Consider the following 8761-nt stretch of genomic DNA (forward strand, 5'->3'; position numbering starts at 1 on the left):
GAAAGTAATTAAATTTAATAAACCAAATTGAACGGGCTAATTTTAACATGTAAAGCTTTAAGCCAAATTCACCCCTATTCTTAAACCTAATTGAATAATCTTTGATTAATTCAAGAACCTTACACAAACTCTTAAATTATGTGCAGAACGGGCTCGAGAAGAAGGGAGTTTTGAAGCGAGAGTCGAGGCAAACGAACCTGTTGAAGAACACAATATAATTGATGAACATAGGGAGGAGATTGTCCAAGTTGAACCAATGGAGACCTTTGAAGGAGAGGGATCAGGCTCCTTACCTCCTACCACTGATATGGTTGAGCATATTGTGGATCTAGCTAAACAGGTGAAGAGAAATATTTCTTATAAAAATTTAGATCATTTACTTGAAATGGATGTGGATGAGTTGAAACGTCTTAGTGAAGAACCTAGACATACTAAAAGGAGGTCAATGAATAAAAGTGGAAAAGAAATAATGTCTCATTTCAACAATCTTGATACTACACTAGAAAAAGCTCAATTGTTCTCAATTGTACTTACTCATAAAGACTTAATAGATCCAATAAAATTGTTGGGTATAGATACAACAGGTCAAAAGAGGAAAACTTCTCAGCTACAAAAATATATTGTTGATAATGTTAAGAAAGGTTTGGTGAACGTTGGTAAAAAATCTCGAAAACTAGATAAGACCATTTCAAGAAGAGTGATGTTGACATCTTTAGTAAATGAAAGATTGCCTCAAAAAAGACAAATCTCTTCACTGTCATCTGAGTTGGTTTTAGTAGAAGGACAATATCTAAATATGTTAAGAGGAGAAAGATTTTGGATGATACTACCTCAGAAGGGAATTGGGCAATTATATGTAGAGCTCCTCGTTCTGATAGAATTGAAGATGTTGTTAGGAACTTTGTGACAAGTTTTTGGAATGATAATACTCGTCCTTCATCAAATAGTAGAGATGTTATCAAGCAAAGGATTGGTCCTGATCGTTATGATCTCCATGTAAAACATTGGATAGACACAACAAAACATGAATTGTATGTATTGTTTACTAAAACAAACCCTCATATAAAGATTGGACAAACGATGTTTGAACGGTTAAGGCCATATTATGTGAAGTTAAACAAAGTTTTCGAAACTTGTTGTTGTCATTATCACATCGAATTTGACTTGTACTATCAGTTGTTTTGAAAGCTTAGAGAAGATAGTGATGGTTATGAAAATGCTCCTCCTAAATGAACCAGTCAATTCATAGCATCCATCTTATGTGATAAATCAGATGATAATGCAACTGGTCAAATAAATTGCATAAGAGGAATTTGTGGAACATGCGGGGAATTGGCTAAATTGCCTTTGAGAGATGAAGATACTTACACGAGGAAGATGGTAAATTGCAAGAGTTACAAGTACAAAAAAATTGAAACAAAATTTGGAAAGGAATCTACAAGGCTAGATTATGTAGAAGAGGAAATACCTATTGGAACATTTATGGAAAATTTTCGTAAGTTGATAAAACCATACATATGCCATGGTTTTTTTGCCAAGTGGCAAGCAGAACAATTTAAAAGATTAAGAGACACTTTCCCACTTGGAACTATTCTATCTATAGTTGACTTCGTAGAGAATTACTCTTTTGCACATCAAAAAGAGATTCAATCAGAGTATTACTTTTCAAAGCAAATCACTATTTTGGTGCATGTGTGTTATCGACATTGCACAGATGAATTTGGATGGTGTTGATAGTATATTTGAAAATTGTGTCATTAAGAAAGAGTACCACTTCTATATCAGTGATGATAAGGAGCATGACACACTTTTTGTACAACATTGCTTTAAGAAGTTTTTTGAATATTTGAAAGATAGAGGCATAACAATAGTTAAACATTTCGTTTGGTCTGATGGATGTGCGACACAATTCAAATCCTTGAGGCCATTTTATGCACTATGTAGATATCATCAAAATGACAAAATACCACATGTTTGGAGTTTTTTTGAGAGTGGTCATGGAAAGAGTGAAAATGATGGTGCAGGAGCTTGTATCAAACGTGCTCTAAGAAAGCATGAAATAAAGTACACAGGAGATCTATAGAAGATGCACATGATGTTGTTGAATGGTGTGAGAAACACTTTGAGCATCCTAATTATCCTATGGAATCATCATCGAGAACATACATACCCATTCCATATAGAGTGTTTTGGGAGATAACTGGTACGTGTTCTCTTTTAGTGTTTTATTTAATTTTTTTTAATCTTGTAAAAATTACATGTTCCTAGTTCAAACTAAGGGGTATGTGATGAACTAAGGGGGTATGTCGTTCACACTAGGATTTTATAAGGGGTCATATGCGGTTCTAATGGGTCACACATGTGTTATAACACATGCGTGACCCCTCGAGACCACATATGACCCCTTAGGACACTATATGATCCTAAGGGGAATGTCATATGTACAGTAGGATGTTATAAGGGGTCATATGTGACCTACTAAGGGGTCATGCATGTGTTAATGCATGTGTGACTCCTTAGGACAACATACGACCCCTTAAGACACTATGTGATGGACTAAGGGGTATGTCGTTCACACTAGGATTTTATAAGGGATCATATGTGGTTCTAAGGGGTCATGCAAATGTTATAACACATGTATGACCCCTCAAGACCACATATGACCCCTTAGGACACTATGTGATCCTAAGGGAAATGTCATATGTACAGTAGGATGTTATAAGGGGTCCTATGTGACCTACTAAGGGGTCACGCATGTGTTATAACACGTGTGTGACCCCTCAGGACCACATATGACCCCTTAGGACACATAAGAAATGTCATATGTATAGTAGGATGCTATAAGGGGTCATATGTGACCTACTAAGGGTTCACGCATGTGTTAATGCATGTGTGACCCCTTAGGACCACATACAACCCCTTAAGACACTATGTGATGAACTAAGGGGTATGTCGTTCACACGGATTTTATAAGGTGTCATATGCGGTTCTAATGGGTCACGCATGTGTTATAACACATGCGTGACCCCTCGAGACCACATATGACCCCTTAGGACACTATATGATCCTAAGGGGAATGTCATATGTACAATAAGATGTTATAAGGGGTCATATGTGACCTACTAAGGGGTCACAAATGTGTTAATGCATGTGTGACCCCTTAGGACAACATACGACCCCTTAAGGACACTATGTGATGGACTAAGGGGTATGTCGTTCACACTAGGATTTTGTAAGGGATCATATGTGGTTCTAAGGGGTCATGCATATGTTATAACACATGCATGACCCCTCAGGACCACATATGACCCCTCAGGACACTATGTGATCCTAAGGGGAATGTCATATGTATAGTAGGATGTTATAAGGGGTCATATGTGACCTACTAAGGGGTCACACATGTGTTATAACACATGCGTGACCCCTCAGGTACACATATGACCCCTTAGGACACATAGAAAATGTCATATGTACAGTAGGATGTTATAAGGGGTCATATGTGACCTACTAAGGGGTCACGCATGTGTTAATGCATTTGTGACCCCTTAGGACCACATACGACCCCTTAAGACACTATGTGATGAACTAAGGGGTATGTCATTCACACTAGGATTTTATAAGGGGTCATATGTGGTTCTAATGGGTCATGCATGTGTTATAACACATGCGTGACCCCTCAGGACCACATATGACCCCTTAGGACACTATATGATCCTAAGGGGAATGTCATATGTACATTAGGATTTTATAAGGGGTCATATGTGACCTACTAAGGGGTCACGCATGTGTTATAACACATGCGTGACCCCTCAGGACCACATATGACCCCTTAGGACACATAGGAAATGTCATATGTACAATAGGATGTTATAAGGGGTCATATGTGACCTACTAAGGGGTCACGCATGTGTTAATGCATGTGTGACCCCTTAGGACCACATACAACCCCTTAAGACACTATGTGATGAACTAAGGGGTATGTCGTTCACACTAGGATTTTATAAGGGGTTGCATGCGGTTCTAATGGGTCATGCATGTGTTATAACACATGCGTGACCACTCAGGGCCACATATGATCCCTTAGGACACTATATGATCCTTAGGGGAATGTCATATGTACAGTAGGATGTTATAAGGGGTCATATGTGACCTACCAAGGGGTCATGCATGTGTTAATGCATGCGTGACCCCTTAGGACAACATACGACCCCTTAAGACACTATGTGATGGACTAAGGGGTATGTCGTTCACACTAGGATTTTATAAGGGATCATATGCGGTTCTAACACTAATACATTTGGACTAGATTTTCGACTAAGGTTTTCGATGGAGAAGGTATATTGTGGCCAAATTTGATTTTATTTTTAAAATGCCCGCATTCGTCATAATTCCGACAAAAATTACCCATTTGGTTTCGACGAAGAAGGCATTAGCAATGAGAATTTTATTTTTTTCAAAAAAATGCTCGAGTTCGTCGTAATTCCGACGACAACGACCATTAAAAAATAAAAAAAGAGGTGGGGAATTCATTTATGAATTGCAATCCCACGTAGGCGTTCGTGGCGACTTCAACCCCCAAGAACATCAAACCCACGTCAAAGGCAATCCCATGCAGGAGGTAGATTCAAACTGCCCTAGTTTTGAATTTCATGTTGCAAAAAATATACATGTGGTGGTTAATTGTTCTAGTTTAATCTCGTAAAACCATAGAACTGTGATTGAGGAATGAGCGTTCAATTTTGTATCAACAATCCCTTCCTCCCGTATACGCACGTGTTGATTGTTCACATGAGATCACATCTCTTTGCGGCATCGTATCGAACAATTCACGAGCCTTGTCCATGTTTCCACATTTTGCATTCATGTCAAGCAGGGCATTTGCAAGTACAACACCTAACAAAATTCCTCTATCCGTTATGCTTTGATGGATGTCCATACCCTGTTCCAAAGCTCCCATTTTTGCATAGGCAGGGAGGATGCTGGCAAAGGTTGTGGAATCTAGCTTTATGCCTTCCAATTTCATTTGCTTGAAAGTGTCTAAAGCCTTTTCGACAAATCCATTTTGTGCATATCCAACAATCGTTGCAGTCCACGAGACAACATTTCTTTCAGGCATTCTATCAAATAGTTCACGTGCCTTGTCCATGCTTCCACATTTTGCATACATGTCTACCAGGGCAATTACAACTACAACATCTGACAAAATTTCTCTATCCTTTATGCTTTGATGAATGTCCATACCCTATTCCAAATCTCCCATTTTGGCACAGGCAAGGAGGATAGTAGCAATGGTCGTGGAATTTGGCTTTACACCTGCTGATTGTATTTGCTTGAAAGTTTCTAAAGCCTTCTCAACAAATCCATTTTGTGTAGTTGCAACTACATCTGACAAAATTCCTCTATCTTTTATGCTTTGATGGATGTCCATACCCTGTTCCAAAGCTCCCATTTTGGCACAGGCTGGGAGTAGGCTGGCAAATGTAACTAAAGAAATGCAATGATCAGCTCCAAAGACATCAAACCACTACTAACAAAACCGAGAGTCTAAAATATGATAGGGATAGTGTGAGCTGTCCTGAAATAAAATATTTTATTTTCAATTTCAACTAAAACATAATTGCTCAGCCATTTAATGTTATTAATAAGTGTTTAATTTATGAAAGAGATAAATGGTTGGCCACAAGTACATGAGTTACCAAATGCACACAAATAAGTGAATTTGATATTCAAAACTATCTACAATGAATTCAATTCTTGTCCATTAGTCATTTATGTTTGCAATAAGCATCTTTCTTTGTTTTTCTTAATCTTTATTAATAGTTATGTGCATATTTCACATTCTATAATTAGGATATCAATTGCTATGGCTGAACACTAGCATGATGTTTGTGTTGTGGTATAGATGCGTGGAAACATAATTATGGTATCGTTATATTATAGAGATCATAAATCTAGATATCGCATATTAGTTCTAGCTCTTCTTGGATTGAGTCTAAAGTTGACATACAGTCATAAAGCCATTATTAGCAGATCTATCCATTTCTAGTAAAGACAATTGAGAAAGTCAATTTGATATTGAGAGTTTCTTATCTGTTTACCTATTGATCATTATTAAGCCATAATATTTAGGTCTATTTATCTCTCTTGCAAAACCTCTGTAAGTGTCCTAGATTGTCCCTACTACTCACTCTTCAATTCAGAAAAATGGAGTTCTAAAGATTTGTTGCACAAGATGGTGTTGAAAGTATCAACAAGGCTAGCATGGAAGGCATGTTCAAGCCTCCACTTGTACAACTTACAACAGATGATTTGTTGATAGAAGAAATTCTTGAAATAGGGATACAATAGAAAGACAAGTAAGTACATACAAACCTTCTCAGTTGAAAGTAAAATCTGTGTATAAAAAGAGTACATTGAATCCCAATCCATAAACACAATAGAGATACTGATGGAGACTTAATTGGATGTAGCATGTCGCACCAAAGTTGTTAGAGTATGCTAAGCTAGTACATAATGTTTCATAAAGCCACACTAGTATTTTACCCAGATCATTATCTACCAAAACTAACTATAGTAATCCTTTTGAGGATTCATTTCATGGTGCTAGATCTTCATTTAGTTCCACTTCTTGTTGGAGAAAAGAACAGTTATTTCTTGAGGTAGATGAATATCCCATCAACAAAGGACAAGACCCTTTCTAGAATATAACAAATTCTACTCCAACAAAAGATCATGGGGGTTTCACTAGAGATATTGAATAAGAGATATACTTCTATTGTTGCATTAAAAGCATTGGCATGTTCTTCATTTATTGATGTAAACTCTCTGTGATGCCACCACAACCAACAAAGGTGTAAAAAGTTGTTTGCAATGCATGGATTTTTAGGATTGTCCTTTGAGAAAACATAATTAAAGTATGGAAACAGGATCTGCCAACTCCTGAGGGAAAGACCATGTCAGACAATAATTTCTATTTTCTTGCCTGTGAAGAAAGACCATGTCAGACAATATCGACGAACAACAAAATAAGGAGATAATTGCTAGATTGTGGTCTAACTTGAAAAGAAAAGGTGATGGAAAATGTTACTGTCCGTGCAAAATTTGTAAGGGGTTAAAGACCAGAAGACTTGTAATCAAAACAACGAAGAAACATTGTAGATTGCATGGTCACATTGAAGGTGGACATGATTATCATCCATTGGTAAGTTTTTCATTATCTCATTTTGATAATTTATATACATAATAAATCATGTGATGATGAGATCATGATCATGGTTTATTTATGTATATCAATTTTATATAGGTCGAGCACCCCGGAGCACATGGTATGGATCAACACAACCCTGAGAATATGGTTTTCAAAGTGGATGAACATGGAGGTGTGAATATCGAAGCTGAAGATAATGATCCCATGGAAGATGACGATCATGAGCTAGAAAACACAATTGAAGATGATGGTACAAATACATTAATCCATGACTCATTTAGTACTCGCGCAGCTGATCATGATGATGAAGATGACCTTGATGTTGTTCATGATGTCCCTCTACTTGAGAAGGCATCTGAGGCCCTTTACAAAGGCTCGTAGGCAACTCTTCTCTCCGTTGTATTGTTGTTGGTGAACTTGAAGGTTATGAATGGTTTATCCAACATAACAATGTCACGTATGTTAAGGCATGTCATATATGTCATAATAAACCGTGAATCATGTTGTACCATTAATATTCTTTATTATAACAAATTATATTTTGTTGTTGTAGATTGATAGGTGAGTTTTTGTTACCACCATCAAATATTCTACCTCGTTCATACCGAGAATTATCTGTCGTTATGAAAGATATTGGAATGGAGTATCAAGCAATAGATGCTTGTCCCAATGATCATATTATATATCACAAACAATATGAATTTTGAACTGAATGCCCTGAATGTCATATCAATAGATATCGAACAGATCAAATAATAAAAAGGGTTCTTCGCTATATTCCCATTATTCCACGTATGCAACGATTATTCAAGTGCACTATCTTGGCACTATTTATGGATTACCATGCATGCAATAGAAGTCGAGATGACATTATTCGAATGCTTGCGGATGGTTCAACATTTATGGACATAGAGGAAAAGTGGCCACACTTTAAAGAAGAACCTCGTAATCTCAGGCTTTCATTGGCAGCGGACAATGTCAATCCATTTGGAGAGATGAGATCTGTTTACTCAGTGTGGCCTATTTTTGTTATCAACAATAACATTCCTCCATGGATGTCAATAAAGAGGGAGCACATAATGTTGGCAACAATTGTTCCAAGTATTCTATCATTTAAATATAGTCGTCTAAATTTAATTATAAATATTGCAGTAAAATGGTCATAATAATTATGTAATGTTTTTGTTCATTCGATTAGGTAAGTACCAAATTAAAGATATGAATGTATATATCAAGTCTCTTATCGACGAGTTGCTGGAGTTATGGAATGGTGTCACTATGTATGATGTCTCGAGACCAATAGGACAAAGACAATTTCAATTCCATGCGATGCTTCTATGGACAATACACGATGCCTCGGGGCTAACACATTTTTGTGGTATATTATAGTGTTTAAGTTGTGCATGAACATTATAATTCAAAAAATTATCATATTTAATCCAATTATACATTATCTTGTAGGTCTTCAAACAAAGGGAAAATTTGCATGTCCTGTTTGTGGGCCAAAGATGAAATTTCGTCATTCAAAAAGTTTAGGAAAGCAGGTATTTGATG

Source organism: Cryptomeria japonica, chromosome 5 (assembly GCF_030272615.1).
Source record: "Cryptomeria japonica chromosome 5, Sugi_1.0, whole genome shotgun sequence".
In the NCBI taxonomy this organism is placed as follows: domain Eukaryota; kingdom Viridiplantae; phylum Streptophyta; class Pinopsida; order Cupressales; family Cupressaceae; genus Cryptomeria; species Cryptomeria japonica.